The sequence below is a fragment of the Leptonychotes weddellii genome, chromosome 9 (assembly GCF_054177405.1).
Source record: "Leptonychotes weddellii isolate Sample4059 chromosome 9, ASM5417740v2, whole genome shotgun sequence".
Classification (NCBI taxonomy): Eukaryota; Metazoa; Chordata; class Mammalia; order Carnivora; family Phocidae; genus Leptonychotes; species Leptonychotes weddellii.
The window spans coordinates 39,252,798-39,262,642 of NC_138377.1; the positions used below are offsets into that span (position 1 = coordinate 39,252,798).

The 9,845-nt window shown below is 46.3% G+C and overlaps 1 long non-coding RNA gene across 1 annotated transcript in view; it reads right to left on the reverse strand.

The window, feature by feature from the left end:
- Positions 1-7,098, reverse strand: part of LOC145723259 (uncharacterized) — a 12,665-nt gene extending 5,567 nt beyond the window's left edge. Inside the window, exon 1 of the long non-coding RNA XR_014148183.1 lies at positions 7,013-7,098. This is a non-coding gene — a long non-coding RNA (uncharacterized LOC145723259). The remainder of the gene's footprint in view (positions 1-7,012) is intronic.
- Between the last annotated feature and the right edge of the window lie 2,747 nt (positions 7,099-9,845).

The window sequence follows — 9,845 nt, forward strand, 5'->3', positions numbered from 1 at the left end:
ACGATGGACTCTGAAAAACAAACTGAGGGTTCTAGAGGGGAGGGGGGTGGGAGGATGGGTTAGCCTGGTGATGGGTATTGAGGAGGGCACATTCTGCATGGAGCACTGGGTGTTATGCACAAACAATGAATCATGGAACACTACATCTAAAACTAATGATGTAATGTATGGGGATTAACATAAGAATAAAAAAAAAAAGAGTAAATGAGATAATAAACAAATAGAACTAGCACACACTTGGGGCTCAGTAAATGGTAGGCTTTTGTTTTTTACTATTTTAAAAGACTTCCAATGAGCCCAGTGAGTGCACACAGATGTGTGCTTTTGCTCATTTGCACATTATATACAAAATTCTTTAAAATATAAATTAAACCACTATATATAAATATGTGTGTGTGTATATACATATAGATCTCAAGGCTTTCACTGCCACCTACTGTGGTTCCTAACAGTTCAGTTTTGTACATGGGAAAGGTGACCTGAAGGTGATTGAAGAATTGAGCCAAAGTTGTTCTACAGTTAAGAAAATGTTAACATCCGGGGCGCCTGGGTGGCTCAGTCGTTAAGCATCTGCCTTCGGCTCAGGTCACGATCCCAGGGTCCTGGGATCGAGCGGTCCTGGGATCGAGCCCCACATCAGGCTCCCTGCTCTGTGGGAAGCCTGCTTCTCCCTCTCCCTCTCCCCCTGCTTGTGTTCCCTCTCTCGCTGTGTCTCTCTCTGTCAAATAAATAAAATCTCTAAAAAAAAAAGATTTAAAAAAAAAAAAGAAAGAAAGAAAGTGTTAACATCCAACTTTATGTCTCCTGACTTCCAGTACAATCTTATTATCTCACTGCTATCCCCTACCTTTTGTGTGTCGGGGCTGGAGGGGAGAACAATATACTGCACCCCAATATCTTTGGCAGCAAACTTTTAGACAAGGACCAGGTAAAATCAAAAGATTATTTTCACTATTCATATATCATGACTATGCTTCACAACTATATTTCACATAATAACTAAAGAAAATTAAAGAAATAAAAAAATGATTACAATTATAGTAACCACAATAATGGCTAACATTTACTAAGAATTTACCCTGTGCCAAGTCCTTTTCTATAAACTTTTAAGAGGATTATCTCATTTAATCTTCACACTATGAGGTAGGTAAGTAATATCACCCCATTTTGCAGGGAACTTAGGCACCATGAAGTGAGGTATCTTGCCTAGGTATCCTGAACAGTAAGTGGCATATTCAGGAGTCAAGCCCAGACAATCTTTTTCTGAAGCCCATGTTCTTAGCTTCTTCACTACAGAGCCATTATTTTTGAAATCCTGCTTACCAGAAAAAGGTAATGGTGGCTGATGGAATTGCTCCATCAGTTCAAAGGCTGTGCTAAGAACTTAGGTTCATTCAGACATACTGTTTTACTCATCCATGTTTATACTCAGCATCTCCTTAGTACCAGACAATTAACCAACAGATAAGTTCTTGAACATATAAAGAAAGAGCAGAAGAAAAGGGGCAGATCGGAGCATAGAGAAGGTGATGAACTGATAATTACTAAATGCATGAATGGCAATTCATCATCACCAACTGAAGAAAACTCAAATTAATGCTCTTCCTGTGTTAGTCAACAACATCCCCATCATAAATGAAATATGAAATTCATCATTTCAAATCTGTCAGCCCCTTAACACAAAATATGTGTGCCAGATTGTGAATATTGAACCTCATTGCACCACTGCCTTTTTATAAGCCAAGGAAGAGAGTTTATGGAACAAAGTGTTTTAAGGAAATGTCATAAGACAGAGGCAGGAGAGGGAACTCATGCTTATCTCCAGGGAGAAGGGGAGACCCCGTGGATGGAGCAGACAAGCTCCATCAGGCCTGAAAGTAACTACTTCCATGCTATGGGACCAAAAAATTGGAGAGAGAATTTAGCACCTGTTATTTTAATGCTCACTGAAAGAAAATTTTAAAATTCCATATCTATGAATTTTCAGGGAGGACCAAGTGGTCTATACTAACCCCAACATGTCATGTTCTGTCAAACAAAACAAATCTTTCTCCAGATGAAGACAACAACATTAAATGTAATTCTTTGTGTGTTTTAAAATGCGTAACCAATTAGTAATCACTTAGTCATGAACTAATAGAACTTACTAGGTTCCCCTTCCTGATTTCTCAGAAATATTTGGAAATTAATGGGATATGATTTATCAGACTAAGCCCATAAGCTATTTTCAAGCCCTTGTTCCCTTTTTCTTTCACATGACAAAGTGGGCTGCAACTAAGAATTTCTGTGATCACAATGTATAATCACTATTGCTAAGTGGAAGCTGCAAGGGTAACACCAGTTTGCCAAGGTAGGTTAGTGTCACATATAAGACCTTGTCAGTCAACAACCCTCAGATCACACACTTCCACCTGCTGTCCACACCTCCTCAACTGTGCCTGTTGAGAAAGGCTCAGCCCCAGCAAGTTGGTGAACGGTCCATGGTATGCTCCAGCAATGGGGATCAGAAACATAATGGCATTGAAAATTTATGGGTGAGGTAGAATCAATCCAAACTTGTATACCCTAAAACAATTATGTAATAGTCACCAAAGTTATCAATTTGTTATCAGTAACTTTCAAGTCAAATGGAACAGACCAACTTCACTGCACCAACAGAGTCAAGATAACCCAAAAGGAAGCCCTTTGGCTTTCTGACTGTCCAGGAGCCTTGATTCAGAAATGGTGGAAGGAACTCTCCCGCTTAAATGTTGAGAAGACTATAGCTCTCAAGACTATAAGTGGTCTTCCTCATATCTTTGGGGTTTTCTGGGCTAGGTTATGGTGGCCATGTTGGAAATGGGAACTTGACACCACCACCATACACATAACTATGTGTCTGTTTTAGAACTTAAGTTGTTACTTCCCTCTGGGCAGAAACTAACTCTCTCAAATGGCCTTGTATAGGAGTTACAGCACTGTATCACCAATATTCAAAACTGCTTTTGTCAAACTGATACATATATTCTTTAACAGTATCATGATCTTGCCAATAAATACCAAATATATCAGCTCACACTTCCTGCTAGCATGGTAGGTTTTCACTGTTCCACAAAGTGCCAGGGTTTCCCGGAACGGCTCATAGACTGTCGCCAAGACAGGAAGGGGAAAGAGAAAGTCAAGAGGGTGGAGCATCTATCCCACCTCCACAACCAAGGCCTCTGCTTTATCTGTTTCATACAGTGGGGCTATAGTTTTCCACGTGAGAAAGGATCTGCTTCTTTAAAAAGTGTGGAAACCGCTGTTCTAGGAGATGCCCAGATTATCAGAAAAAATCAGTATCTAGTGTGCCCCATCAAAGAGAAGCAGCTATGGAGATTCCATGTTTGTACCTGCCTCCCAGGAAGTAAAGTCCACGTGGTAACGGTGTTTCCTCCGTGCCCCTCCCTCCCACTCCTCCTCAACACCTGGCTCCACGCCCCAATTCTGACCCTAGCCCAGAGTGAGGGGAAGCCGAATGCCCCGGCCGGAGTCCAGCCAGAACGGACCGCACCGGCCCCATAAACAGCTCCGCCACCATTATTCAGATCATCAAGGAGGAGGTGCGGCCCTTTACAGGGCAAAGGTGACGGAGAGTCAGCCACTTGTCAGAAGCCCCAGAGCCAGGCCATCCTCCTCCGGCTTTTCTGCTCTTCTGCCCACAGCGCAATGCCCCTGCTGGTGGAGGAGAACGGCGCTGTCCCCAGGACCCCAGTCCAGTACCTGCACCCTGGGGCCGAGGCCCGGGACGCGGAAGATCTGCGTGATCGTCACCCGGGATGAGCCCCGGGCACGCAGCCCCTTCCAGCCGTGAACAAGGCCGACTTCCGCATCCCCGGCGCGACCGCAGGGCTGGCACCTGGCCCACGGGCTGCGGCGACCCCACGTGCGTGAGTTCCTGCAGCCAATGGGCGAGCTGTTCGAGCGCGTGCCCGTTCGCCAACTGCGCAGACTCAGTAGCGGACCCGCGGGACCTGCGGGACCACGCGCCCGCCTCCCACGTCTTCCGTCCAGACAGCGCGGGACCGGTAGGACCCCTTTGTGGTGCTATATAAATATATATGTGTACATAGATTTCTAGGGAAAGGGACAAGGGAAGGGTTGAGGTAGATACATCCTTCTTTCACCTCTTTCCTGGGCCCATAAATTGGAGAGAGGGAGGGAAAGGATTTTTACATTTTTTAAACTACTATTTTCTGAATGAAACAGGCTAGGCCAAGGGGCCCCAGGCCCTGTCCTTTGTCCCTCACACCCTCTTTGTCACAATTATTCATTCATTCAAAACACATTTATTGAGCATCTACTCTGTGCCCAGTATTGTGCTAGGCCCAGGAGCTGAGCAGGGTGGGGGGTGTCTCTACACCTACTTGGTGCCTCCCCCACCCACCGCATACTTAACCATTGCCTTTAGGGGAGCTGTGGGAAGTGAGACCCTTCTCGTGGGGTTTGGGGGGTCTCCAGGAAGCCTGACCAAGCTGTCCCCTCCACCATGCCAACCCACCCCCTGTAGCCCCCTGCCTTGCCCCCTGCTGGCTGGGGGCAGCTGCCAGGACATCTTACAGCTCTGACTTCTTTATCTGAAACCCCTCCCCCCAAATGAGGAGTTTGGAAGTCAAGGCCTTGGACTGTCCCCGGGGCCTAACTGTTAAGGGGATCCACATACCAGTGCCAAGGGGAGGGTGTCAAGTAGAGATGTCATTGGCCCTCTCCCCCAGTACTGGTGGCGGGAGGGAGGACAAGTTTGGCCTAAATCAGGTGACCTTCCCCTTTGAGTATCTTCTCTGTCACTGAGAGCCCCACAGTGTTAAGAGAACTAAAGAGAATGCCAGAACCTTCCCCGACCCCACCCCCCAAAAGAGAAGCAGCTATGTGTATATAGCAGTGTTCTGGGTTTTCAGAGTAAGGTATTTTCCTTTCTCATCTGTGAACATTAGTTACCCCTCAGCACTCCAGGAGGAATCAGCAACCCTGAGTGCCTCAACAGCCTAATGGGGCCCCTACTTGATTAACCTTTAAAAAAAGGGGGAAAAAAGATATTAGAGGAAGGAGAAGAGATATGAACAAAACAAGTAGTAAAGCAGAATGATGCCACCATGGAAATGCTATCTTGTCACCTTGTTTCATAGAAATTTACCCAGCCATCTTTATAGAAATGGTTCAACCCAGCTATTAAAAGCTTGGCACAGACTGAAGGAAGTTGAGAGACCAAAGAACTTGAGTAGTGGCTGTGTCTGCATTCAAAAGGCTTGTGACAGCCTATCAGCTGACAGTCCTGCTGAGTCTACAGAGCAAGGGAAACCAGACCCCAGTCTGAATTGTCTGTAGTCAATTCTGGAGGCATCTCCAGACAAAACAACAGTCAGACACTCTGGCACCAAAGATATGACCAAGAAAACACTGGGAAATGATCTCTGTGTACAGGTCTATGATCCCAAAAGAACCCTATAGCAAAAAGTCTTTGACTCCAAATGCATCAGACTGTTTTCATCCTGGTTGTCCCCGAAACTGACGAGCTCCTTTCAGAGCAGGCCTCGGTAACTGCTGCTTCTGAGGCCAGAGCCCCAAGAAACCCAAATGGAACTTCTTGAGAAGCCCAGGGTGGATCACTTTAAATGCCTTTTCCTCCAAGCACTGACTCCAGGAGAAGCTCCAGTCTCAGTCTGAGGGGCATAGACGTCACAGTGTACCTCTCTGCATCAGGGCTGAGGATTTTGAGCTGGAAAAGGACAAAGCTGTGGATTATACACTGCTGGGTTGCTTTCCCAGCCCCTCAAAGACCTTCCTACATCTTATCTACAATCTGACCCAGCCTAAGGAACTCTGAAGTCATGAACTAATACTTTCTCTTCTCAAATAAGGCAGCTTCTTTTATACTGGCATTACCAAGGCAGCCCCCCGTCATTAGCTTGGAATGGAGGTTCAGCAGCTTTGCTGTGGGGTGGCTTTGATCTGGTATTTTCATTATGATATCTACAGAAGAATTTGGAGACATTTTATAAACCCTAAAGGCCTAAATTGGATTTTTAGAGATTCATCACCTCATGAAATCCTAGGTTATGTCATTGTTGTGTGAGAGCCAATAGAAAGGGATCTGAAATATGTGTCTCTAGTGAGCACATGGTTTCTCACAGTGAGACTCCCCTACAGCCAGGGCCAACAGATGACCAAGTGACTAGCTAAAGGAGGTGGCATTGTCAGAGGACACCAGGACTTCTGTCAGCATTTTCTTAGTCCCTGTAGGGAAAAAAGTTCCAGTTCTTATTTCTTTGTTTGCCAACAAGATGCTCAGTTGTCTAGAATTCATCTGTGAAGAGTCCCACAGGAATCTGGCAGTCACATCAGAGCAAAGGAATTCATTCCAAGTGATTAGAATGGAAAGTTATAATAGTTAACTTGCTAATATCATTAATTCACAACAGAGATTTGCAGTCTTTGGGGGCTGAGCCATCATTTCGTTTATTAGGAAGGAATGATATCAGGCTCAATCAGAGGAATTTGGATCATCTAAGTCCAATAGATTTAAAGGCTGAAAGCATACCTACCATTGCATAGATGAAAGAGAGAAGATTCAGCCTTATCAAGGCAGGTCCAGGTAAACAGCAAGGAAATGAAAGATGGTGGGAGAGGTCATAGTCCTCTGATTCTGAATTCCCCATCCCAGACTTGCCATGGAGACATTGGAGATCAGTCTCCCTGATCAGAGCCCACATCTCCCACATAGCTGCTGGGTTCTGCTTCCCGTACTTTCTGGTCCATGGACAGAGTCCCTTCCCTTAAAACTGAATGGCATAGGACAGTGGCCTAGATGAAAAATTCAGAAGGAACTTCACTTTGAACTCCAAAGCCCATGTCCGACTACTCTTAGTCTAGATTCCTTAGGCAGGGATTAAAGGCTAATACTTTAGTTGGGAAGTTCAGTGCCAGGCCGATAAAGTGAAGGGAAAGGAAGGTTAGTTAGGGAAGGATGGAAAGTAAATGCAAGCTCATGTCTTACCGTGCTGTCCACTGCTTCCTGACAAGTCTTAAAAAGAGACAGCCATTGTCCAATGAGTGTACCTACTTGGCCACACACGACATCTCCAGGCTATAAAGAGAAAAAAATATATACCACAGGGCTGTCCATCACAGGGAAGAATGGAGAGGGAATTTACCCATCTCCAGTCTCACTGGCCAAAATGTGGCCCATTTAATTTCCCTGCCTTTCTGAGTTGCACTAAATGGCCCCTACCCCTGAGAAAGCTAGGAACCGCCCCCCCCCACACACACACCCACACCCATGGCATGATGCTTATTCACATCCAGAAGTGCTGGAAGGAGACAGAAACTCTGGGCATCAGAACCACACCAGAGCCTTGCCAGAGTCGATCCCCACCGCAACAGCTGAGAGGGAGGAAACAGCTGTGTCTATGAGGCAGGTGAGGCCAAGAGAATAAGGGAGCACCCTGAGATGTGTCAGATAAAATGACATGATATGTAGTTAAAGGAAGTCATTAGTCTTTGCTCCTAATTTTCAGCACAGCTGCAATTGGCAAAATCTGGAGGTTGTGTGAGAGCCAACAGAAAGGGACCTGAAATATGTGTCTCTAGTGACCACAGGTTTCTCACAGTGAGACTCCCCTAGAGCCAAAGGTGAGGCAAGGAGCTCCCTGCCCCTCCACCTCTCTAAGTGACCTTCAGGAATGGAAGACGTCCAATGCTTTGTTGCACCTGCTCTCTGAGACAGGCTTTCCACTTTCCAGCCACAAACATAATGTTGACCAAATTAAATCAGTTTGGGCCCATTGGGCCTCCTCTCTAGCTCTTGGTTGGATGATGCACATTAGAAGCCAGAAAGAAATATGCATGCGCTTTTCCATATATTGAGGCAGGCAGCATAGCATTAGGCCAAGGGTTTTATGTTGGGCTCTGGGGTCAGCCTAATGTACCTGGGGCCACCACTTCCCACTTATGTAACATCTCTCTCTCTCTCTCTCTCTGTGTTCTCTTGTATAAAAAATGGGCATAAAATTAGAACCTCTTCAGGGGTGCCTGGGTGGCTCAGTTGGTTAAGCATCCAACTCTTGATTTCAGCTCATGTCACGATCTCAGGGTCCTGGGATCGAGCCCCATATTGGGCTCTGTGCTCAGTATGGAGTCTGCTTATCCTTCTCCCTCTGCCCCTAAAAAAATTGTTTATCTATTTATTTGAGAGAGAGTGCGAGAAAGAAGCACGAGTGTGTGTGTGGGGGGGGGAGACAGAGGGAGGGGGAGAGAGAGAAGTAGACTCCTCACTGAGCAGGGAACCCGACACAGAATGGGGCTCAATCCCAGGACCTGGAGATCATGACCTGAGCCGAAGGCAGATGCTTAACCATCTGAGCCACCCAGGTGCCCCGTAAATAAAATCTTAAAAAAAAAAATTAGAATCTCTTCATAGACCTGTCGTGAGGAGAAATGAGACATTCTCTGGCAAGTGTCTAAACAGCACCTAAAAGTCAAGAAATATTAGCTATTATTATTAATAAATAGAAATTCTCTTGCCCGTTATTATACTTCATTTTTTTTGCCCTAGCTGCCAAAAAGTTGGGAGGTAAATTGTGACTACATTTGATCCCATCATTTACAAACTTGTTTATTCCTCCTGACTTCTTGCTTTATTGTATTTGCATTGTCATGTGAATGTCCTTTATAATAAGCTGCATCTTTTACCTCTTTTGCCATGTGCTGTCCTCCTTTACTCAGCTTCATCCCATTCCCATTTTTCCAGGTAAAGAAACTGCAGCTGGTTTGTGTCCTGCCCAGTACCCTTTCTAGAGTAGGTGGCTGGCTGCAGAATGGCTGCTCCCTCCATTAAAAGGTGAGCCAGGGAGGCAGGATCACCTGTCTTCATCAGGAGTGCTGGGGGGCCCAGAGTGCTGAGGAAGAGGAGCTGGAGTAAGTCCTTAAAAATAGACAAGTTCCTCCTCAGACAGCTGCTCCCCAAAAGCCAGCTCCCCACTCCATGACTATCCTTGAGCCATTTAGTACTGGCCGACACTCTTCTGAGGATGTAGGAGGCATCCTATTTTCTCTTCCCCAAACGGGGCATTCTGTTTCTTACAACAGTGAGTCTCTTGGGTAATGGACAGGCAGTTCATTACTCCAGATGTAAAACCCCAAGCTTCAGAACACAAACAGAATCGCAGTTTCCTGCGATTCTAAACAGGAGGTTCTCTTCCATCCCACACAGCAGGAGTGAGACTTGTGGGGACCCAAGGAAGTTATGTGGAAATCTGCAGCTTTAGTAGCAAGTCTCACTCACCCGTGTGATTCCTTCACAACTACCTAAAGGTCCCCAGCAGCTCGGAGCTAGTGGCTTTTCTGAGCTGCCGCCTCCCAACACAGCCTTTCATCCTGCAGAGAGAGATTGTACAGGGTGTGTGGGGGGGAGCCATGGCCTGTGCCCACCCTACCTCCCCCGCGCTCCATGCTGCCTTCCCCCGCCCCAGGTGCGGCATGCTTCCCCTTTCCCCCACGGTGCACCATGCTCACTGCAACTCCTCTGCCCCAACGCTCACATCTAACCACCCCCACCAGTCAGGAAAGTTATTTGCACTGCTGAAAGAAAAACTGCAGCAAATGCTCCTGCTGTGTTGGATGGAAGAGAACCTCCTGCTTCTTCAGGACTGCAGATGGTCTTCTACTGTGAGCATCTTTGGAGCCCCGTGTCCCCAGGACCTTTACAGTCCTATTCATCATCTCAGGCCACGGGGCACAGACTGAGAATAGGGAGTGAGCTCTGGAAATGTGGAAGAAGATCCACTGCAAACCACTCAGAGCCCTTCTGTTTCAGGAATCCCAGATGGGCC